The sequence below is a fragment of the Protopterus annectens genome, chromosome 2.part1, assembly GCF_019279795.1.
Source record: "Protopterus annectens isolate FY-2018-M chromosome 2.part1, PAN1.0, whole genome shotgun sequence".
Classification (NCBI taxonomy): Eukaryota; Metazoa; Chordata; order Ceratodontiformes; family Protopteridae; genus Protopterus; species Protopterus annectens.
In genome coordinates, this window is record NC_056729.1 from 1,913,888,320 (window position 1) to 1,913,914,609 (window position 26,290).

At 37.7% G+C, this 26,290-nt stretch overlaps 1 protein-coding gene across 1 annotated transcript in view; it reads right to left on the reverse strand.

The window, feature by feature from the left end:
- Positions 1-26,290, reverse strand: part of LOC122795067 — a 498,483-nt gene that overhangs the window by 107,363 nt on the left and 364,830 nt on the right. The window lies entirely within an intron of this gene.

The following is a 26,290-nucleotide window of genomic DNA, read 5'->3' on the forward strand; positions in this document are numbered from 1 at the left end:
AGAACTATAATACCACCCCTTTACCATTACCAATTAAGGTCTATTCTCTTTAATTTTCTTTTCATGAATATTCACAGCAGTTTCAACGGTATGTTTTTGTGGAAAGTAGGACCTGCATGTATGCTACCACAATGACCTATGATCCTAGAAAAAAACACCAAGTGGGTCTTCATCATCTCTGGATGTGGAAAAAAATAGAAAAATGTTATATGTTAATAAAATGCTTACTTTTTAATCACCAACATTTAACTGTGCTTATTTATATTTCATATATGTTCAGCATTTTTATCAAGAATATTTTTAGAAACACTGCTAACACCAACAGTGCCGGCAGTACATTGCGTACAGGTTACACTGGATGGCACATTTGTGGTTCTCAGCATTCCAATATGCATATGTAAGTAAAATATTTCTAGATGAAGTTTTATTAAGCATGTGTTATTAACCAGTGTATAACCATGTAATGCTGAAATCAGAGTATGTTTGAAGGTGCTATTTTCAGTAATAGCTTTTGTAATCCTGAACAACAATACCGTCTGCAATCCTGACTAACTAGTTACTTGTGGCATGAACTGCAAATGTCAAAAGATACTAACATCAAGTTCAAGTTGCTGACGTTCTTGTTACTGAGTGCCATCACAACAGATAAATAAAACAATTAAAACTTCTTAAAAACAATGAAAAGCACATTATAATATTATTTTTAAGAATTGACAATAAGATGTATAACTCATTCAAAGTAAATAACAATGTAAACAGATTTTCTTTCAGAGACCTTTTCAAACTAGCCATTAAGGAGGACTCCCTCATCCACCATGAAAGAGATTCCTGAGGTATGATGACCGATGACAGACAGAATGAGCACCTGATGTTTATACCTGCATTCCTGGAACCTCCAGCAATCCCATAATAGAGGAATGGGGACCATGAGCTCTATCAGATGACAGAACCTCACTTATATAGGGCTAAATACTCTAAGTCTAGACGTTTAGAAGTATATTGGATCAAATTGGTGATCGGTATGGACTCTAAAGAATATAATACAAAAGACAGATATAAGTACTTGTAAATAATTTGATAACAGACTTTCATAGTAATCAAGTTGAGATGAAACCAAGAGATGTCCCAGCACAGAAAAGGGTATATGTCTTAAATGGAAAGAATTGAGATGACCAGACAACAGATTACATCTAACATCAGAGTTTTTGTCTGTCATCCTTAACAATGCCAACATTGTTCACATTATCCATGAATTTTACTGTGTCATCACCACAATTACTGGTTGATTTTACGATTAGGCAATGATAATTTCTAAAAATGGCCACTGACTTGGAACTTGTTAAACTTGACATGATTAGTAGCTATCCAGGTCCGGACACATTCCATGTATATCTTCATCATAGCAATGACACAGGAAACATCTCCCACTAATACTTTCTTCCAGATGAAACATTTATGCAGAGACCAACAAAGGACCCACTGTTTTTTTTGTGTGTGATATCAGACAAAGTTTATCAAGAAGATGAGGCATTAAATGCATACACTACCCACTATGTCTTAAAGGGTAGGAGGTGATCCTTATCAGTACAATACCAGTAACCCTTCATGTTCACAAATGCTCCCAAAGGATATCATGGTCCAACTTATCAGGTAGTGGAAATATATCAAGTAATACCTATTCTGTCTAATTTCACTGATCCCTTCAGATTAAGTGTTCAGTGAAGACACCTGTAACCTGTACAGGCTGTCTCATTAGCATGTGCAGCGTGCATGTCAGTCTGGAATGGATTGCAGACTTGATATACCTACAAAATAGAATCAAGCTATAGGAAACAGTCTTCTAACTAATCTTAAAATAAATGCAGAGTTAGAGATAGGGAATTAACTACTGATATTGTACAAATCTAAGTAATATTTATTCAAGATATAATTCAATATAGTCTCTATTAAAACACATGGTAAAACACCATTACTCAAGCAAGAAGAATTTGGTAAATTATAAGACCCAACACTTCAGGCAAGAGTCAACTAGATTTTGTGTAGGTGCATGTCACAGATTGCATGGCCTCTAACTTGAGTGATGGGTTCATTGCAATCATTAAGCTGAGCTGCATACCGGATCCACAGAGGAATCTGCACAAGATTAGAACCAAAGTCAATGATGCCATCTGAACTGCAATGAAATGGGAATGCAACACTCAGCCTGAATGAAATGTGCAATGCATGGAAGAGTTAGACTGGGTTACTAATCTTGTAGTTCACCTAAAAGGGTGTAGCCAGCCAGTTCGGACATCTGCTTTTTATTTAAGATCCCTGCCTCACAACTATCATTGTGCTCGTTAAGCCCAAGTCCAAATTAATAAGGCTGACAAATCTCCTTGTATGCTACAGCCTCTGCCCAATGCTACTAAGCTGATGTTTACAGGTGGATACTAGGCTAACTGCCCTAATGCACCACATTAAGTCAAGACATTTTATCCCATTACATGTTCATATTACCTATACCATGGCTTATATTTATATGCTTCTCATATGTGAATAAATGTTTCTGGATGATGCAGTTAAGTATTGAAAGGGGATCTTGTTCCAGTTTGGGCATTTAGGCACTGCCTCATTCCCTTAGTAATACAGGGGCAGTCTTGTGGTAAATTTCCTTATTACCAACCATTGATCTAAGTTGTGTTTGAATAGGGACAGGTATGATCTTTGTGTTACATGGATGGTCTCTTACAGTGTAGTGGTATTATTCTGATTATTCTGTAGAAGAGGTTAAGGTCACTGGATGAAAGTCGTGTGGTTTAGTCCCTATATTCTCTGTGTGGAAATCTTTCTGGGTGCTCTAGTTGTTGCATATTTCTTCAAATCCACATAAGAAAGGCACATTGTAATTAATGATGGACCTAATGAGGCCTGAGTACAGTGGGATGATGCTATCCCTTTGCTTATCAGACGAGCAATATAGAAAGACCTCCTTACAACAGTAGACATATGTTGGTCGAATGCTAGGTCACTGACTATGTTTGTCCCAAATCTCTATCTACTGGATCAACTCTTATGGGTGAATCACATGTTGTAGTTTCCAAAAGATACAATAATGCACTTTTTGGCATTTAGCCTTAGTCTATGACTATGACACCAGTTTTTTACTTGAGACAAGCCCTCCAGAAAGTTGGCAGTGTCCTTTATGGATTCAGTGACTGCTCTCAGCTTGCAGTCATCCACAAACTTAGACAACCAAAGATTCTTGACATTTCTTTAGACTTCTGAGAAGTAGATGCCAAACAGGAGTGGTCCCAGCCCAAAGCCCTGTGGGTCACTAGTAGTGACTGAGATTTTTGGGGAAGTAGCTTCCCCTGTCTTGAGTTCTTGTGTTGTCTCTGTGAGCCAAGTGATAATATATAGGGGTTTAGTCCTAAATTAAGAAGTACCTAGACCTGCCGAAAGCTTTTAACCTAATGCTTTGGAGGGATGTTATGTCAAAAGCTTTGGTCAGGTCTAGGTAAGTGGTGTGTATCATCTTGACTTCATTTATTGCCTTTGGTGACTCTTTTAAAAGAGTACACTAGGTCAGATAAGCTTTTAATGAAACCAAACTTGGATGGGTCCAGTGTCTGGAGGTTCTCTATGTCCTTATGATTGATTAATTCCTTTTGAACCTGGTTGACTTTTTTGAAACAGTCACTAGAGCCATTGATGAGGGCAAAGCAGTCCATACAGCCTACCTGGACTTGGCTAAGGCCTTCGACACAATACCCCACTCAGGCATCATAGATAAGCTCAACAGCTTAAACGTAAACCCTTATGTCACTAGATGGGTTGCAAACTGGATAAAGGACAGAACCCATAAAGTTAAAATCGCTGGAGCAATGTCAGACTCAAAGCCAGTCACAAGTGGTGTCCCACAGGGATCTGTCCTGGGACCCCTCTTGTTTGGCATTTATTTCTCAGATGTTAAAGCAAAGATGGGAGGGTTGTGGCTGACAAAGTTCGCAGATGACTGCAAACTAGGTGCCATAGTCGATACACCAGCAGACACATACATCCTACAAAAAGGCCTCACAGAAACAGACAACTGGTGCCGGAGTCATGGCCTTAAACTAAATGCCAAAAAATGTATAGTCATCCCCTTTGGGAAAAACAAAGTACCCACAAATTATCACATAGACAGCAACCCACTGAGTACGGAAAAAGTAATCAGAGACCTAGGGACCCAAGTTGACAGTGACCTCTCATTTGACACCCACATTGCCAAAGTGGTTAGAAAAACATTCTACCTTGCACACCTTATCATGAAGGGATTCACATCCAGATCCAAGGATGTCATTGTACCCCTATACTCCTCCCTCATCAGACCCATGGTTGAGTACAATGCCCCATTTGGTATGTACCTCACCCGGCATTTGCAACAGCTGGACAGACCACAAAAGTACCTCACCAAGAGGATCAAGGGTCTCCAACATATGTCTTATTCTGCCAGACTAAAGAAACTCCAGCTCTATTCAGTAGCATACCGCCTGCTCAGAGGTGATCTCTGCCCGACATACAAGGCCATGTCCAATCAGGAACTGATGGACATGCTCCACCTCAAAAAATCCAAATCCATCAGGACCACGAGAGCTAAAGACTTATACCTTGGCACAAGTATGAATAGGACATGCTGGAGGGATAGATTCATAACCCAGAGGCTTCCCATCCTTTGGAACAAGATCCCAGTTCATGTTAGGCAGAGCCCCTCACTGACTCTCTTCAAGAGAAATCTTGATGAGTGGATGGGAGATTGTAAGTTTACCCCAGGGGTCACATCTGTGTCACTAATAGACAGGGGCACAGTAAACTAATTCTATTATTATATAAGGGGACCTTCATTGTGTCACTACTAGACAGAGGCACAGTATTCTAAATCTACTCTGTGCATTTTTGTACCATTTCATGGGGTGGCGAAAGCCACATCACTATGGCTAGGCTTACAAATGCCCCAGGGCAGATAGCCTAGTACTAAACTATGAAACTATGAAACTATAATTCCATGATGAATATTTTCATGGCTATACATTTAAGGCTGTACAGAATTATGAGTTGGTAGTTACTTGGGTACGTGGATGCCCCCTCCCCCATGTGCAGGGCTATGACTGTTGAGTTCTCTATTCATTTGATATGAAGCCAGTTTAGGGGCTGAAGTTGAACAGTGTTGTTAGGGGTATGCATAAACCATGCTTCATGTTATGCAGGATATGTCCAAAGATTATTGTCAGGACAAAAAGATGCAGTGTTTTTTGCTTTTGAAATAATTTCCAGGATTTGGCCCTTTGTCGCTGACCCTCCTTCCTTTCAGGATCTTTTTTTTTTTTTTGTCTTTTAGACTGCAGTATACTGCTTGTTTGTATCACTCATAAAGCACTAAAGCACTCAGGTTTTACTTAAAATATAAACTGTGCCAAGCAGTTTGCTGCAGTTTAGACCTCAAAGAGAACACTGCAGTAATAGCCTGTATGCATTAAAGTATGATCAGGATTGGCCGATCAAACCACCCAAAACCTTGCACCCTGGGCAATTCCCCCTCTCGCTCCACCCTAACTATGCTATTGAATAAAGTTTCTTCTATGCAGTTGTTAAATGGTGATACAATATTAGCAGTGTACCTTTACACATAAGCAATATGGTTTTCTGGGTTTGGAGAGATTTGAAAGTTGCCAGAATATCACTGGAGGTTTGCCTAGGTGAAATTTCTAAAAGTTTCAGAGGCAGCAGAGTTCTTCGATTCTTGTTTTATTTTGAAGGAGTTTGCTGTGTGGTTGAACCTGATGAGTGCGGGTATCTTACAAGGGATGGAGAATAATTTCCATCATATTTATAAGGATATGCTCAAGGATTTGATTCCCATAGTGAGTACTCTCACTAATTGGTCCAGAGCATTTGTGTTAACAAAGTTCAGGAATCTCTGGGCTTGCACACTACTGGTGGTGTATGTTTCCCAGTCTTTAGCTGGGTTGTTAAAGTTGCCCAGGGTGATGATATCAAGTTCAGTGCTGACTGACACTGTGGCATTCCTGAGTCATAGAGGGCATTATGTAGCTAGCTAGAACATGGTAAGGAACTTTGCTATTGGTGAGTTGGACATGCAGAAGCTCTAAGGCATCAAAATGCTTTATCAACCTCCATGTGAATCTGTTCTGGATGAAGACTGAGATATTTCCAGCTTTTTTTCCCTTCCTGAATAGTAGCTGGTCTAAATGTCTGGAAGGCACTGTAACCCTGCACAGCCAGATTATTGTCTGATGAACTGGGTGATATAAGCCAGGGAACCTTGTTGGCTAGGCTTACGTAGGTCCTTGGGCCGATAGCCTAGTACCTACCTATGAACCTGTGAATTAAATCATGTTGGTCCCTACCTAGACATCTACGTTCTCTAGGGTAAGGAAGGATTGAAGGGAGTGGGGTTTCGTGTTTAGGCACCTAGCATTCATCAGAAGCACTTTTATATTTTCATTTCACTTCAGTTTATATGAATGAAGAATTTCTAATCTTCTTCTTTCGGCTTTTCCCGGTTAGGGGACGTCACAGCAGATCACCTGTCCGCTCATGATTGGCAGTGGAGTTTTACAGTGTCGAGTTGCTAGCCCAGCTCCCAACCTTCCATAGAAGGCACACACATGCACACACTCACACCTAGGGCCAATTTAGAGTGTCCAATCCACCTACAGCATGCCTTTGGGAGGAAACCGGAGCACCCAGAGGAAACCCATGCGACCACAGGGAGGACATGCAGACTCCGCACAAAAGGCACCCCAGACAAAAATCGAACCGGAGAACCTCTTGCTCTGAGACGACAATGCTAACTGCTGTACCACTGCAGCCGCCCTAATGAAGAATTTCTAATCAACTGTTAGAATATTTAATTGATAGAATATCATTAAAAATATATATAATAATTACAATATGAAGAATATTTAATTGATAAAAATTATCCATCTATTATTTTTATACACTATCTTTCTAATTCTCTTGAATTTCTACTTCCTATCTTCTGTATTTTGCTGTCCTGTTTCTTCTTACATACTCTCAAGCTTTGTTGCTTCTTTCGTAAGTGTTACCATTGTATAAGACTATTGTCTATAATGTAATCATTGTATAAACTTGTTTTTGAAATGTAACTGAATTACAAACTGGGCATCTAAGTGTCTGTCTAATATTCTATCCATTGTACATACCTTTTCTTTTATGTTTTATTGTAACTTCATATTTACCTGTCCTTTTATAGAAAGTAATGCTTTATTCTGTATTTTGTTTTTACATTATGTTATTGATTGTTTGTGGAGATTTTCTCCCAGGGGCACTGTTGAAAATGACTATTTGCCCAGTCAGACATTCCCGGTAAACAAATGTAATAAATAAATAAATAAATTTGCTTGTTTCTGTTTTGTTGGTAGGTTTACAATGTAGGTCAACATTAAATCTGGCTTTTATGAGAAAACATAAACAGGACATGCATGAATGTGGGGCAAGCAGTTTCAGGGAGGTCTTTCCAACTATATTGTATATTGCAATAACTGACATTTACCTTCAGTGGACAGCAAATGAAACTAGTGGAAAGCAGAAGCAAAATGGGCATGCCATATATGTGTACTACCACTTCAGCTTCTGGGGAAGCTGTAACTGTGGTAAAGCTACTGCAAACCAAACAAGGTGGTCATCCTACTGTGAGACACATTCTGCCATCATGTTAGAAGTGGACATGACATTTCATATTCAAACACCAGGTCAAGAATATATCAAAGCTGATAGGCATCAAAACTAACCAGCACAACAAAGTCAAACGCATGGAATGAAGTGCCAGTGAGTTCAGCTATGATACTTGCATGCTCTCTAGATGATAATTCTTGATAAAAACCAACAGGAAAAGATAAAACATGGTGTGTGATGAGGATGATAAGATAAAAGCAAAATGGGTAAATAGGAACAAAGAAAGAATAAGATAACTGCCTTCAAAACTGCTCCAAAAGAAGAAAATCCATGTATTCAATTGGAGGAGCTGACCAGACTCACCAAGGACACAGGAAAATATAAACTACAGTATGTAGCAGCAATATAAAATGTAATAACTCAAAGAAAGGACCTGAGACTTGCCAGAAAGTAAGATTGCTTTAGGAGCTGAGATGCAATAGAATATTAGAGCTAGAAAATCGTGTCAAAAGGTTGAACTACACCCTGGATGATGTTGAAAATTGGGTCCAAAAGATGCAATATTTACATCCTAGCAGTTTTGAGGAGATACACAAAATGAAGCTGTTAAAGACAGTCCTATATTTGCTGAACAAAAGATTAACTTGCTGAACATGCAAGGTTTGTAACAGAGAGGATTTACAGGTCAGAATAATAAGTGAAACAATGGAAGGGCCTCTTAGGTATGCATTGCTCATGCAAAGTAAAGCAGGAAATCCTCAGAAAGTTCATGTTGTGTGGCATGTCAAGTAATACAGAGGAGAATTTTTTACATGAATTACTTAAATAAAGGAAAACATTTGTCTCCGGAATTAAAGTAAATAAATAAAAACAATCATGTATTGATTGCACAATTGAGATGAAGTGAATAAAATTAAACGTCAAGGAAGACATTGAAATGCCTAAAAGTAGAATAATCAATACGTGATAAATGTTTATGGCTTCCAAGAACCTGGAACGTGACATGACTCCAGGGTAGCGCAGCAAGGAAAACAAGGTCTCTGCATTCCTGCTGCAGTGGGACTGCCAGGAGCATATGACTGGGGATTCTTATGACAGTGTCATTCTAAACTGGCTACCTGGCACAATCTCGCCCAAGTGGTGTCTGATGACACTGTTATACCTCGCTCTAGTGAGCAGTGCTTTTACCATTTCAGTGACCTGAACAGGTATTATGTTGCTGTCCTTTTTATCAGGTGTGAAGGAGATGTCAGAGCAATGGAAGCTAGGATTTAGTGTAAGTAGACTAATCTTTCCTGGGTTTTCTTCTTTCACTTGTGAGTAATTCTAGATGTACTGGACAATTAATTATGAAGTTCTGCATTGTTTTCCATTGTTTTTCAGATCTGCCGGAAATCATGGAAAACTCACTTGTTCCCAAGTTGGATGGAGTGGCTCTCCAGCTTAAATAATTAATTTGAGTTATTGACATGGTATGTAATATTCTGTAATATTACTGACAGATATGTGTTCACACTGCAGTGGGTGTATTGTTTTATTATTTTGTTAACAGTGATACAGTTTAACTAATTTTTTTAAGTTAATTTCATATTTATCATGTCAGGTTATTCACTGTTTAGATATATTATATAGTCTTCATGGACAGTTGCCATCATGCCATACTTTTTATAGGTATAAGTGTGTCATGATATACTGTTTATTAAAACAGAGAAACATTTTTTTTCTATTTATAAGCATTCTTCTCATTCCATGCACATGCAAAATACATGATGTAGTCATAGGTTACAGAGGCATGTGTTCTTACTGGGATGATCTCATCTGTCCTTGGACAAAGCACCTCAGTCACATGATATGGTCTTAGGATACAGAGGCATGTGTCCTACTGAGACGAGCTCATGTGTCCTACTGCAGTGCATCTTGATCACATGATATGGTCAAAGGTTACATAGGCATGTATTCCTACTGAGATGAGCTCATCTGTCCTACTGCAGTGCATGATATGACAGGTGGTTTTACATGAATTAGGTCCACAGATTGCCAGACAGGGAATACGTGTTGTGGGGTTAGTAGTGGCTCATGTTTGGGTGGGTGTTCCTAGGTGCTGATAATTTAATCTGTGGTTTGGGAGTAAAGTATTATTTGTGGGAGGGCAGCTAGTGTTGTGGGTCTGTTTCAAGCGGTGGCTATGTCCATGCACTGTTGACCATACTTTCCCATGGCATGCACCTCTTTGTCTTCTTACAGCCAAGATCTCTTGGCTGCTGCATACCCATACATATACAATGCTTGCAGTGGTTCCTGAAGACAAACAAGCCAAACACTGTTCATGACGTGCTACACAAAGTTCCATGCTACCACTGTATCTTGCACACTTTCGCACAAGACCATGGCATTAGAAACTGACACTTCACTCCTCCTTGCCCATCTTACCATAGGACATTGATGTAAATCATGAAACAGAACTATCCTGGTAATATTTTTGCTACTTGTGAAGTACATATCTGCATAAAAATACCACAGGTTACATGTCACACAAATAATGTTATATTCATTTTTTCTCTCCTTTTCCCTTAGGTTCATAGGTTCATAGGTTCATACTAGGCTATCTGCCCTGAGGCAATTATAAGCCTAGCCCGATTCTGTATGGCTTATGCCACCCCTTGATTTGAGTATACTGTGCCCCTTTTAAGGTTTAGTTTACTGTGCCTCTGTCTAATAGTGACACGGAAGTAATCCCTGGGACAAACCTACGATCCCCCATCCACTTATCGAGATTCTTCTTGAAGAGATTCAGTGAGGTGCTCTGCCTCACATGAACTGGAATTCTATTCCAGAGCGAAGGGAGCCTCTGGGTTATGAACCTGTCCCTCCAGCAAGTTCTATTTATTTCTGTGCTGAGGTTCAAGTCCCTCGAGCATGTGGCTCTAAGGGATTTAGATTTACTGAGGTGGAGCATGTCCATTAATTCTGGATTTGACATAGCTTTGTATGTCAGGCATAGATCGCCTCGAAGTAGGCAGTATGCAACTGAGTAGAGCTGGAGGTTTTTTAGCCGAACAGCATATGGCATCTGTTTGAGACCCTTGATCCTCTTGGTGAGATACTTTTGGGGTCTTTCTAATTGCTGTAGGTGTCAGGTAAGGTACATCCCAAAAGGGGCATTGTATTCTATGATGGGCCTGATGAGGGATGAATAAAGGGGCATGATTACCTCTCTTGATCTAGATGTGAAACCCTTCGTGATGAGGTGGGCTATGTAGAAGGTCTTTCTAACCACTTTGGCAATGTGGTTTTCAAAGGAGAGATTGCTATCAACTTGGGTCCCCAGGTCTCTAATAACTTTCTCTGTACTTAATGGGTTTCCGCCTATGTGGTAATTTGTGGGCACATTGTTTTGCCAAAGGGTATGACTATACATATTATGGCATTTAGCTTTAAACCATGGCGCTGGCACCAGTTATCTGTCTCTGTGAGACCTTTTTGAAGGATGTTTGTGTCAGCTGGAGAGTTGATTATGGTGCCCAGTTTGCAGTCGTCTGCGAACTTGGTGAGCCATAGTCCTCCCACGTTTGCCTGTACCTCGGAAAAGTATATACCGAACAAGAGTGGTCCCAGGACAGAACCCTGTGGGATGCCACTTGTGACCGGTTTTGAGTCTGACATGGCTTCAGCAACTCTCACTCTGTGGGTTCTGTCTTTGAGCCAGTTTGTGACCCATCTTGTGACATAGGGGTTTATATTTAAGCTGGATAGCTTATCTATGATGCCCGAGTGGGGTATTGTGTCAAATGCCTTTGCAGGGTCCAGATAGGCTGTGTGGACTACCTTCCCTTCATTTATGGCTTTGGTGACTGTTTCAAAGAAGTCAACCAGGTTCAGAAGGCAGGATCTGCCCTTGACAAAGCCGAACTGGGTAGGATCTAGTGTCTGTAGGTCCCCAATGTCTTTGTTTATGAGCTCCATGATGATCCTCTCCATAGGCTTGCAGACTAAGCTAGTCAGGCTTATGGGGCGATAGTTTCCAGGGTCCATAGAGGCTCCACCTTTGTGGAGTGGGACCACTGTTGCTGTACGCCATTCTGTGGGCACATATCCTGTAGTGAGGCTGAGATTGTACAGCTGTTTTATTTGAGGGATTAGTTCCTCTTGTAGTTCATGTAGGACGCAACCTGTGACGCCATCTGGTCCCATGGAAGCAGTGTTTTTTTGCTTTGGAGAGGGCAGCCTTCACCTGAGCATCTGAGATGTTTGGGAGGCAGCCCTCTGCCGGGATAGATACTTGCTCTTTTGGGGAGGGTGGAGAAGTTTGCACTGAACCTGTCTGCCAGGATATTGGCGATGTCTGTGGGTTCAGTGTATTTTTTGTCGTTTAGAATCAACTCAGAACAAGTCGGGGAGTTGCATCCCAGGTTTCTAACATAACTGAAAAAAGCCTTATGATTGTCTTTGGTGTCTCGTGCAATTTTTCTCTCGAAGCTGGCCTTGGAGGATTTTATGAAGGATCGTATTTTTTTGCTAGTACTGATCAGAGATGCCTTCCCTATTAGGGATTTTGCTCTATCATGTAGTAGCTTCCTCCTTCTGTTGTACAGTTTATTTATGGCAGGGGTCCACCAGACTGGACGCCTGCCTTTGGATGACTGAGTGTTGGTTTTGTTTGGGATAGCATGATCCATGCATTCCTGTAGATGTCCGTAGAATGCATTTATATAGGATTCTGCAGTTTGGGCTGTAGTTTCCACTGGCCCTGGGGCCTTGAAGGATTCCACTTCGGTTTTGAGAAGTGAGTAGTTCGCTTTTGAGAAGTTTTTCACTGTGGTTTTCTGGACTGGGGGTGGGGTCGGGATGGGGACATCCTATGAAATTAATTTATGATCTGATCTTACCAATGAGGGATATACTTCTGGTGTGGAGCATAGAGTCCCCATGTTGGTAATGATCAGGACTAGTATGTTGTCCATCTTTGTCATTATCCTTCTTTTATACATTTGATTTGAAGTTTGTTGTTTTATATCTATCCATTTATGTTAGTATTTCCTGTTGCATGTGTAGTGGTGTAGCACAGGTACCCATGCCACCTTCAGGCCCAGTCTTCAACCACTGACACGTCACCTGACTTCTTGATCTGCTCATTTATCAGATGTGCTGGGCTTGACCTTGTTGCATCATCTCTAGTCTCTGGCATTCAGTTCCTTGATAGTGTGGCTGCTTCTCTACTGGCACTGTGGGGGGGGGGGGGTCAAAATATGTCAAACAGTGGGATTTGGTGGAGGTACTACAGGTGGTGGTGGAGTGATAGTTTGAATCTCACACTGGCCACCAGGAGAGGATCTTATGGGGACTTTAGGAACTGCACTGTGCCACACTCTGCTTTTCCTATATTAGGCAGTGCTTATACAGGAGGGTTGTCAGGGTGTCTGCTATCTGCTTTTCTACATGGTTTTGCATGGCGGTGTGGAATCAGGAGTTCTGTATACCCACCCTATCCCCTATCTTGGTGTTACTTTTCCTTATATATCAACTCTCACTCATGTTTTTTGGACAATCTTCCCCTTCACCAATATCCTTTACCTGCATGTCTATCACCGTCACAACCCCCCATGGATGTTAGCCCCACCCCTTTTCATCGTTTTTTTTTTTTTATGCTTGTTCTGTGACCCTGCTGTCAACCCTCTACCTTCTATTTATTCCCTGCCTTGTCCATATACTGCTCTTATAAACAGAGAAAGTATTAGAATAATAACTTTTGCATTAGTCTGATATTCGAATGTCTGTCATTATTTAGTGACTTCAGTTCTCACTGATTTGCCAGAAAAGCCTAGATTTTATGAGGGGGATACCACCAATATGGGGCACTTGAGAGATATTGTCCCCATCTTTCTTTCTCCAAAAAAAAAAAAAACAAAAAAAGTTCCTATCCCTGAAAAATATACATTCCTTTCTCCTCCTCAATCCCATTCTAAGCTCTCGTGTTTCATTGTGAATGGTCCTCTGCTTGTTCTGTCACTGTCCTGCACTTTCTTAAAACACACATATCTACCCTAGCTAAAGCAATAACAATATATCTAACATTGCTAATGGCTGTTTATTGTGGCTTCCCAACAGTCTCATAGCGTTACTATGTAACACATGTTCACATGCTTACTTGGTTACTACTTGGTTACTAGTTTTCTTCACATCATTCTTGGCCACATTTATGGGAAACTCTCTCTCTCTCTCTCTCTCTGCAATTTCCATGGGCATTTTATTGGTATTCCACCTAGTTAATTGATAGTTACCATCAGGCTACATTACACTACAAGAAATACTCACAATAACCTCAGGCAATTGAAATACGAATGTTTGTGAATCCCTGGGTTTATGTGTGATTCTGAGCCAATCACAGAATGACATGTTGTGTCTGAAAAGATTTCATATCCACCAATGGGATAACTTCATTAACAAATAAATGGATATTTAAACATGTCCATCATTACCATTGATTTATCAAGGTATTTGGTTATTGCTTGTTGAACTGCTTTTTGACTGGGTATGTGGGCTAATCTATATAAACCCTTTTTCAACCATGACTCGAGAATACATCAGGATACTTAAATATATATTGCTATATAATTACACATATCTTCATTTGCTTTAGACAATATAACATTGCATATGTTCTTAGTGCAGGTAGAAATGATTACTTAACCACATGCCATTTAATGTGCATTTTAACAACACTAAATATGGTTTGAGTAACTAAGATAATGCTTGTTGGTCTGTATATTAACTTAAAAATAGTAACAGTTGTACTTATGTGTTTTAACTTCTATGAGCGCATATGGCACTTATTGTATGTATATCATTGTCAGTGTTTCTAATTCCATTTCTTATTTAATCTCTAGGTGTCATGACATTTAGTCAGACTGCTGAATCTGCTAGCATTATCAGTAGTTTGATATAGACTGTTTTCTTTATTGGGAGTGGGAAATGTTACTTGCATATACATGAAGATATTTATTTTAGATACTTAGCTACATAGTGATTTATATGAATGTATTCAGAGCCAGATCATGGGTAAATGGAGCCCTAGGCAGGGTAATGGACCAGCACCCCCCCACACAGCCATTTGGTTGTCCATTCCTTGTCTCTCTCCCTCTAATTACTATAAACAGTGTTCAAAATGTCAGAGTGCATACTTTTTCCTACTTTGCTTGTGAAATAAAGACAAGAGATATGGATTTAATTTAAAACATTTAATTTAGTTCCTCTTCTTTGACCAGGTGAGTCAGACTAGGCAATATCCTCTTTTCAGGAGGAAGGTCTTTGTAGTATTTACACTACAACGGAACATTTGTCAGGGCATGTGGGAGCTCTCCCTAGTGATTCTGATAGTTCAGGGGGGTGTAAAAGATCTCAAAGCACCTCAGACAAATGGAGTCTCAGTTTAACATGTTCTCCAAAGGACTGTACACTCATGACTGTGGCGCACCCTGTAAAGTACACTTCAGTGTCAATAATCCTTTTTTGCATGGTGTAGTAGTAGATCCCACAGCTTTCTGCACCAAAGGTGAGTTTGCTTCCTGTTGCACTACTAACATTGCACAAATAGAGATGGCCATTTGCTAAACAAAAGTGTTGTTCATTAAAAACTCAGCATGAGCAGCAGTGAACTTCTCTTCCCTTGAAGCTCACATTCATTAAAAAGGCATCAAAACTCATATTCATTTAAAATGCACAGGGTAAGTGGTGGATTAAGTGTACCATGATCATTGGGCTGTATTCAAATCATGTGACCCCTACATACATTTGTTTGATATGCCTTACTCAGTGCATCAGATTTATTTCTTGTTTAATACAGCAATATTTGTTAGACAGCATTTTTCATTTGTAGTTGTTTTTTCCCTATAAACAGTAAAATAAAATGGATGAATCAATAATGACAAATGTACTTATTAAAGGAAATTTCAAACAACACCGTTGACTAAGTATAGGGTGTCATAGTTGGTTTAAAATATTAAAGCCGTTGTCTCCTGGTACATGGTTTGAGCCTGAGCAAGTTAATTAACTAACCTACCATCTCTAACTAGGGTCATATTATACACAGACACCTTTCACATATGACATTGCTTCTGAATATGCTGCCAAATTGGCATGTTGTTTTGCCAAAAATTATAAACACATGCATAATCTGCTGCAAAACCTTTTATTTCTTTTTTACATTGTGGGCATCCCAGCTCAATTAGTGGGCACTATGTGGTCTGAATGTATTTCATTGTTTACATATGGTATTTTAGCTGTTCAGGTTTCAGAGATGTTTGCAAAGAAAGCAGTGCTCTACAAGCTACATATTCTGCAGATACAGTTAAAAGGCATTGAATATGGCTAGAGTATAGGGAATAGCTTTGTTGATGAGTGGTTAATTTCTGAATACTGTGATGAAGCTGTTTTGTTTTTCATCCTGCATATTATCCTCTTGGATATAAAAATAGATAACAGAAGATGCCTTTTTTAATTTGTGAGACACTTGTATTGTGCTTTATAAGAGCATGTATATTTAATGCACTAATGCTAATAGCAATTATGTAAAAATATTCAAAATTGATAACTCATATATAATCTGGATAAGGAGCATTCCCTTGTCTTATGTAGCCTATACCTCTGGACACAGAAATACAGAGATCTTTAAGCTCTACATATCCATCTTCTTACTCTTTTCTGAGAGGTCTGTTCAGAGGTCCTTGGATGATACAGCTTGGATCACAGGAAGTCCGAATAACTGAAAAGCAGAAACCTGCATATATAGTATTCCAGTAACTAATGGCTTAAGTATTTCATGGGTTACATACAGCCTGCATTACTTTCTTGAGGTGGTGAGCACTTCTGTGAGCCTGCTGTCACTTTTCAGTGTTCTCCTAATTATTAGAAGTTGGCAGTGATGTCTGGTTTATTTCTTGTCTATTTGCTTTTTAGCTGAGTAAGCCTGCTAGGACTCAGAGCACTGACATATTAATTGACTTACTCAGAATTTCATACCAGGCAAAGGAAGGCTGGGAGAATCAAACCCCGTGGTACAAATGTAAGCTTGTTAGCAGCTCATGCCTTTAATCCCTTGCAGTAATCATAGAGTAAAGGGACCAGATTTGAGGAAATTAGTGTAGAATATTTTGTTTACTTCTTGCAGTGCTATGACCTCTCTGGACCTAGAAGTCATACTCTTACTTATAAGTTGTGGAAAATAGAAGTTTACTTTGATTTCAAAGGAGACAGTTTTATGATCAGATGATGAGATATTGGGGAAGTTGCAGTATTTTCCCATACTGGTGAGTATGTATTCCAGTATGTTGGAGCTTCTAGAGGATGTTTTCTCTGTTTGTTGAAAGTTGTTTGTATTCACAAAACCCTGGAATCTCTGTCCTTGTAGAATTGAGGCTGTGTAGGGTTCACAGTCTATAAAAGGGAAAATAAAGTCTCCCATGATTAGGGTGCAAGGCTATTAAATTGGAAGGTAAGTGTCTCCAGTAGGCCCAAATATATATTGTGAACTTCCCAGGACATGGAGGGTGACCTAAAGCTAGCTAAGATATAGTACAGGATTTTGTCTGTGGTGATCTCCACATGAAGGAACTCCAGTTGATCATCCTGTCTGACCACCCTACATGTACGCTTGTTATTGATGTATACTGTTTGTTCATTCACTTGTCTAAAAGTGTGGAAGGTACTGAAGCCTTGCACTGCCAGGGTACTCTTTGCCACTTAAAACCATGTCTCACTAACTGCACAGATGTCTATATTCTCGAGTGTGAGGAAGCCTTGTAGCAAATTATTTATAAAAGTTGTATAACGGCAAGTAGAGTACTACGCACACATATGGGTAGTGACGTTTTGGACTCTCAGTGTAAGGGATGCACTACTTGTAGTTACATGGTGCAGATGGTTACACACAACATTAATGGGAAGCTGTTCAACATTCCAGGAGTTTTGAATTGTTATTAAAAATGGTGATTCATGGGTTGCTTTGCCCCTGTAGTAAGTTTTACTTTGGTAAGACTATACACCAACTTAGGATGAGGATACCTGAACACATCCGAGATGTTAAACATAATTCTCCTACCAGTCCTATAGTGTAAATTTTTTTTCAAATATCATAGTAGTAATTCAGATTTATTGAGGTTCTTTATAATGTATGTTTTGACATGTTCTGATTTATATTTAGATCCTTCTGATATGTTATTGCTGAAGTGGGCTTGGTTTATTTTCACTTATGATACTTTGCAACTAAAGGGCCTTAGTAAAAAATTGCTAATGAAATATTTAATATAACAGCTTTGGAAGTGTCTTGGAACCTCATTTCATAGACATTAGGATATGTGTATTTTTGTATTCAGCTGGCTTATTGTTATTACTATTATTGCTGTTATAATTATTACTATTCTAAGAACTCATTTGTTTCAACTGAATTATTTCTGCTTTCTGTCTTCATGTAAATTCATATGCATTCTGGTACATTCTATAGTTCTACTGTTCTATTTATTAATGTTCAAATTGATGAGCTATTTAGGGAGGCCATGGTGGTGCAGAGGTTAGCATTGCCACCTCACAGCAAGAGGTTCTTTGGTTCAACCCTCAGCTGGGGTGCCTTCTGTGTGGAGTCTGCATGTCCTCCCTGTGGTCACGTGGGTTTCCTCCCAAAGACATGCTGTAGGTGGACTGGACACTCTAAATTGGCCCTAGGTGTGCATGTGTGCCTTCTGTGGAAGGTCAGGCACCAGGCTGGCAACTCAATACCATAAAGCTCCACTGCCAATCATGAGCGGACAGGTGATCTGCTGTGGCGACCCCTAACTGCTGAAAGAAGAAGAATTGATGAACTATTTAAGTGTTTTATTGTGTTTAAAACTTATGAACCTTGAAGGTGTATGCCAAGGTGCTAGCTCATTTTTGGTTTTTACACATTGTTCCTGGTTTCCAATAAAGTTGCTTTTTTGTGACAAATGATGTTTTTCTAAATTTTGGAGTATGGAAGAGTTTATATTTGGCAACAATCACAAAAGTTGTGCTCGTAATATTGAATTCACAGGTGCCACTGATGAAGGGTACAAGATGGTGAGATATCAGTGAGTCACATTCACTGACGATGATGGCAACATAAGCATAATACAGTCCAATGACACATTGGTACTGTCAGCACCATCCCAACAACCACTGATCATATTATTGTAGGGTGGTAGGATGCATCTCCAGTTTCCCATGTGTTTGCAGCTAGACAACCATTCATTTGAGCCAAGACCTAAGGTATACATATAACCCATACAGATGGTGGTAGAGAGCAGTGTTACATCTGAGGTGTGCTTGCCCATGACATGGGAGAGGCATGCTGATGACCATCACAGCCATGACTACAGAATATTCCCTGATCCGGTTATCACTTTTATCATCAGTCAGCTGATATGCGTGTCTGTGATCCAGGAATAGAGAAAGGTGACTCTCACTATGTCAGACACTCACCATGTCAGACATAGTCCATATGCTGAGATAGCCTGAAGTTCATGCACAATAAGATGACATTTAGGCACCTGAATTAGATATGGCTGCTATAGTGAGAGATGGCTTGCATGACCTAACATGTCTGCATCACTAAGGCTACGAGTCAACACCCACCATGGTTGTGCCAATGTCCTCATGCTTAGTGAAAAGTCATAGACCAGGTCTATATAGCTGTCATATACTACTCCAGAGATGAATTGCTGTCTCCACTGTCCATGGTTGCTTCTATCACTGGGCATAGACAGTCTCATAACAATGGCCTATTCTCATCCATCTCTAAAACTTGTGCATCCAACTTGGCCAACTACTATAAATCCCAGAGCTGAACTCCATCAATATCCCCATTTACTGTTCAGAGTGCAGCATCATGTCAAAGTCTGTCCATCCATGTGGTCAGGAATGCAGATAAACCACCAGCTCCTCATATCATGGCCACAGAGTACTTCATGCACACACTCCCAAAGTGATACACCTGATGTGAAACCTGATGTGCTGCTCCGATATGCAGGGACAACTAGAATACCCATTCAGTATTCAACTCCTTTTTCAATATGAGTGTGTTTCTACAGTATGCACATCCCATAACTTATCCGCTTGTGTTAGTTTTACTATTCCCTGTCACTGTCACTTTGCCCCATAATGGAACTTATACCTAAGCCAACTCTCAGCCAGTGTATTATTGCATGCAACAGTTTCATTCTGTCTTTTATCTGTTATGGCCCACAGCTTATGGTCCACAGCTGTGGTCCTGAGATGCATCTTTGCCAGTGCAACAATGTATTGCACCCTCAAATGGGGACTACTGCAGTCATTTCCACACAACACTCCTCATCCATCTTCCCCTTCATTTACTACTGCCTCTTGCCTCTCTCTTTGTCAATCCCACAGGGCTTCCCTGGTGTGATTATGCACTGCAGCATGGCAAAGTCCCATATATCTTGCTGCAGGTCTTTGGCACATACTGTGGTGCACTACCAGATGTGTCCAAGAAATGGAAGTGGACCTTCAGCAGTCTGATCATATGCTTTACAGTAATGATGATGAGTCTGTGAAAGCAAGATGTTAAAAAATCTCCCCACCATGATCTGAAAGTTGCTGAGGGTGTCACGAGCCATGGTTCCAAAGTACATCTTGCATCACCTACAACACACAACAGCAGATACCATTATGAGTGGCCAGCAACATGCATTCTTTGAAACTGTTTATCTTTGACTCTGTGTGTCACAGAGCAAGAAGTGGGTCAACTAAATGACCCTTGGGAAAGATACCTTGCAAAACCCTGTGGTATAGTTTTCTCTTGTGCCACATGTGGGAATTATGGAAATGGCCTGAAGGGTGCAAGGAGATGTTGTAAATAATACCCTGTGTCTGCATATCACGAGGCACTTAATTGACTGGAAACTCTTCTGGTTGATGTACTAGAAGCTATATGGCACTGCTAGCAATGTGGGTGTACTCAATAACCTTTAAAACCTCAGGGAAATGGATTATCTCATATAATGTCTACATGTTTCTTTTCTGTGCTTATTCTGGGAGCTAAATATGCTTTTCCATATGCTGCAGCATCACATCCAGAGGCTCGTAACATGATTTGTGGGGCACGTGTCTGCAAAATTCTTTCTGTGTTTCCTGTCAGAAGTAGAAACATCTGCCACATGGACCTTACTCTCCAGTGGAATAAGCATTCCATGCATCATTCATGAAACCACAAGAGGGCAACACATGTCTACTAATGTGTTAACACACATACATAAATATATGGTATCACTGCACTAAGGTTTTTATCAACAGTGTCCATATATATGGACCCATTTTCAATGAAGGGGTGATAGCATGAAACATTATGGACATGGGTGACCAGTATAAATGCTTTTCAAGTAATATGAATATCACCCCTAGCACCTTATCATGGTATTATGCCAGAAAATGCCAAAAATTTAACCTTTTTTGATGCTACCATTCAGAATAGCTGACTGATGCTGCCCATCACACTAATTGTATCTATTTTTTAACTGAAAATATTATTTTATTCAACATATATGGCTTTTAAGCTTAAATCATATTTATTCTATTAATCTGCACACAAGCATTTTGTGATAAATGAGAAGACATTAACCATCCATGTCTAATATTGAAACAGTTAAACAAGAAACATCAGGTTATGTTACCAGAAACAAAATAAAAACAAATAGTCTTAATGTACCTTCCACTTTATATCACAGTAAAATTAACAAAACACATTCACTAGTTTAATACTTATTAATTAATTAGTGACCATGGAAGTAGAATTTAAACAAGTATGAAGAAACAAGAAGAGAGATATTAGAACAGACAGTTTATGAGTAAGCTCGTATTACAAACACAGGTCAAACACTGAGCTGCTTTGCTAAAATTCAAGATTACATCAGTCTGATGAATCACATTTCACTGCAGTGAACTTTTACTGAACCACAGACTCAGAAAGTATACTTCACTAGGTACTGTAATTTTCCCTTCAGGATGTGTTGTTACTTGGGAATGGACCATTCATGAGGTGTGGAGGTGAATATCACCCCCACCCCTACCCCAGGCTGAGTGTGTGAGGAAGAGCATGATGAAGAAGAAATGCAGCACCAAAGAAATTATTACACTAAATTACATTCACTAAATTAATGACATGCGATTGGAACATTTCTCCCCAGGCCTCCGCTGAAAATAGGCTCTGTGGAGCCTAGTCGGACTTTCCCGGTCAACAAATAATAAATAAATAAACAAATACATAAATGTGCACATTTATTCTTTAGCAAATGCAACCAGAATACATGCTTACATTCTTTCTTTTTTCAACAACTTTTTATTTGATTTTATCATCAATAAATCATATACAAGTAACTAGTAAATGAACAATAAAATACAATAAACAATATACAATCATCTATAATAAAATCCATTATGAATTATATAAATCCATTAATATTTGTCCAATAAAATTTGTAACTTTTGCCAGGCTAATTTTTTATTAGTCATATTAGATGTTCTTGCAAGTATAGTTTGCATTTCCTTGTTACACACCCACTTTGCTAGACTTATGAAATTACTGAATAGGAGATCATGTTCATTTTTCGAATTCATTGTAATTACTTTTCTAGCAATGGCCAAACTGACAAAAGGAGAGGCACTTAAAATTTTAGAATTACATTTGGGATTGAAACATTTAATAATAATAATAATAATAATAATAATAATAATAATAATAATAATAAGGAATCCATAATATGACAATTATCCATCCGTACAGTTTTAACAAAATCTCTAAAATCATTCAAAAATTGCAATACAACTCTACCTTCTATAAACATGTGTATCCAATTAGCATCTAGTACTTTTTCACATCTCTAACATTTTATTTCTTTATTTTTACAAATGAGAACAATTTTATGAGGTGTAAAAAAACTATGTAAGAATTTATTTCCAGGTGAACAGTTTCCAGTGAAGGGAAGATGTGGTGTTATTAACAGATTTTAATGCCAATTTTTTATTATGTGCTAATAAAGATTCCTTATTAACTTTTGTAAAGTAATCCTAAAAGGCCATATCAAATTACAAAAATTAATCTCTTAAGGTCCTATATAGAGGAGATATGTATGATTTACTTTTAGTTCCCATTGAGTTAATACCCATAAAAATCGTGTCAGCTTTGGTAAATGATCTATTTTTATCAATTAAATGTTTTAAAACAAGTAAGAATAGCCAATTATTTTGGTTACCATATTATCTGGCTAAAAGAATACTAACTGGCTGTGTCTTATTGGAATCTAAAAGTGAGTACCAACATTTTAGATTATTTTCTATAAAAATTAACATTTTACTCAAGTTAAAGGATTCTAAACAATCTGGAGTGTAGGCAAAGGGAAATATGAGGAACAGTAGATGCTTGACCAAGTAAGTACTATTACATTTTTGAAAGTACTAAAAATATGGGTTATTACATAGGTGAAATATTGAAATGCCTTATTATGTAAACAAAAATCTCATAAAACCCAATATATTTTATTGATGCCCAAAGGAGAGCACATTTGCATATCATAATTACTATTAGAAATTATATTAACTTCATGTATAATTTTCCATCTTGAAGTATAGGAGGTATTTAGCCAGTGACATACTGTATTAATATCAATGGATTTTGCATATAATTCAAGATTAGGAAAGCCAATTCCATTGTCAGCCCAACTTTTTACATACATATTGTAAGCTATCCTTGGTTTTGAGGATACCAGAGAAACTTAAGTAAAATCATATTGATTTGTTTAAGAATTTTTTTGGGTGGAATTAGAATTAAGGATTGCACATAAAATAAACTTTTTGATGATAAGATAACCATTTTATCATGGTAAAAAACATTGTGTTCTAATTATTATTTAGTTTAGTAATTGTATTTATTAAATTTATATAATTCACATCTATATCTTTCCAATAGGTTTTATAGTAATTCCTAAATAATGAACTGATTTATTCGCCCAATTAAAGTTTTTATGTTGTTGTAGGTATGTATTCATTAGCTTATTGATTAATATTTCTGATTTCTTTTGATTAAACCTTAAACCTGAAATTTTCTCAAAGAGGTTGATTGATTTGGTGATATGATGTAAATAGTTTATATCTTTGCTTGTTAAAATAATATCATCTGCAAATAATTGGATTTTTGAACAATAACTGTTCTTTAAAGTGAAGCCTTTTATATTAGTATTATTTCTTGTGTGATTGGCAAAAGGTTTAATTGGAAAAGCAAATAAGAAGGGCAACAATGGAGAGCTTTGCTTTGTACCTTTTGAGGTTCCAAAAGATAATGACAAGCATGCCCCAATTTTAATATATGAGTAAGAATTCTTATATAATTTCATTGTTAATTCAATAAACTCATAGGTTTATAGATTAGTAATAGGCTAACTGCCCTTGTGAGCCAATTATCCCCTGTGAGATTCAAACCCTGTACCTTGTGTTTGTAAGGCAAACACCTTAACCATTACGCCACCCTCCCATCTATTTAATCAGAATTTTATATAAGTATTTCCAGCTAAGGGAGTCAAATGCCTTGTCATTATCAAGACTCATAATGGAAAGTTGCTTCTTAGTTTTATTAGTGATGCCAATTAGTGTTAATAGTTTGCCAATGTTATCTTGAACTTTTCTATTCAATATGAATCCTGTTTGATCATAATCCACTAAATTAGGCATTATAGTATTTAGTCTCTTAGCTAACATGGACATACATATTTTATAATCAATATTTAACAAAGAAATAGGATGATACAAAGAACACAGCTGAGAGTCTTTACATTGTTTTAAAATAGGAGTAATTAAAGAGTATTTCCAAAAGAGAGGTATGCTCAGCTTATTTTTAATTTCTCAAAATGCACTTAGAAGAATACTTAATGCAGTGTGTGGAAGGATTTTATGTATTTCTGGGATTAGTGCATCTTGGGCTTTGTTATTTTTTAAGTTTTTAATTGTATCCTTCAGTTCTAATAATAATACTGATATATCTAGTATTTTAGCTTGTTGTATTTATAATTTATTCTTAATATTACTTTGTAGAAATGCAGAGTTATAGAGTTATTTTCTAAAGAGAAGTTTTTGTCATTAATTGATTTATAATGAGTTCTTAAAGCTTCTAATATGCTATTTAAATCATTTTTTTGTGGAATTATTAACTACAATTCTGATTTCATTTATATGGTTTAAGTTATTTATTTGTTTAGATCTAACAGCTAACTTATGTAAATGTTTAGGATTGATGGAGTAAGATTGTAACTTAAGCCTTTCCAGTTTAATTGAAACTTTATGATTTAATTTTTCTAAATATTTTTGATGTAATGTTATTAATTCAGGATGCACAATCTTATATTTGGGTTTTAGGTTTGATTTTAAGTTATCTATTTTAATTTGTAGTTATAACAATTATCTGTCCCTCTACTTCCATTTCATAAGAAACCAATTCTTAATCCTACCAAAGATGTATACCTTTAATGAATCCCATAGTATAACATCTGATACCTCACCATTATTATTAAAATCTAAAAATGAACTTATTTAATTTAAAACTCATTCTTTAAAACCATTAATGTTTGCTATATAAGCTGGAATTCTTTACCAAAAAATTAATTCATTATTGTTTGTGATAAGATTAAAAATTATGGCATTATGATCGGAAAGTGGACATGACATTATTAAAACTTCTTGTGCTTTAGAATAAAAATTGTTAGAAATGAAGACCTTATCAATGTTTGTTTGGGTTCCAAATCTAAAGGAATAATGAATATAATACAGAGAACTTGTCATTTTTAAATTATATATATATATCTTAGATTCAGTGAATTAATGTAGTGATTTATTTTTTTTGATTGTGCAGTTTGTTGTCTAGGTTTAATCCTCCTGGAAGCATCTCTATCAGATAATAAACAATTAAAATCTCCAGCCAAGATGTCATCACCTTTTGCATGCAGAGTCATGGTACCTAGGTATTTCTCAACAAATCAAGTTTCTTATCCAAGTATTCAATATGTGTTAATTAATGTCTAACATTTCGTATTAATTTCTAGCACAGCCAGGCTCAACATTCCATCTTTATTAGAGAATGTGCTAATAATTTTAGGCATGGTAAGAGAGTTTTTCCAAAGAATAAGAGTACCTCTCCTTTTTATTCTGTAACAAGAGTCCACTAGAACTGAATAACCTTTAAAGGATAATTTGTCTAGATTTTTTTAAGTAAGTGTGTCTCTTGTAAAAAGATTATTTGTGCTTTATGTATTTTAATGTGTTTAAGTAAACTAGCTCTTTTGATATTATTGTTAGGGCCACTGACATTCAAAGATAGACTTTATATATTAACATCTGGATGAAATATATTTAGAACATCTATAATATGTTATAATATATAACGGATTGTTGTTATTTATAGAATATTTTGTCATGGATGAAGCAAAGAATTTACCTTTTAACTTTAGTAGCCAAATACTATATGCATTAACATACATGGAACTAAATGTTCCTGGTTTGATTGAGCTATCAGTCATAGCACCCACTATCCACATTTCACACACCC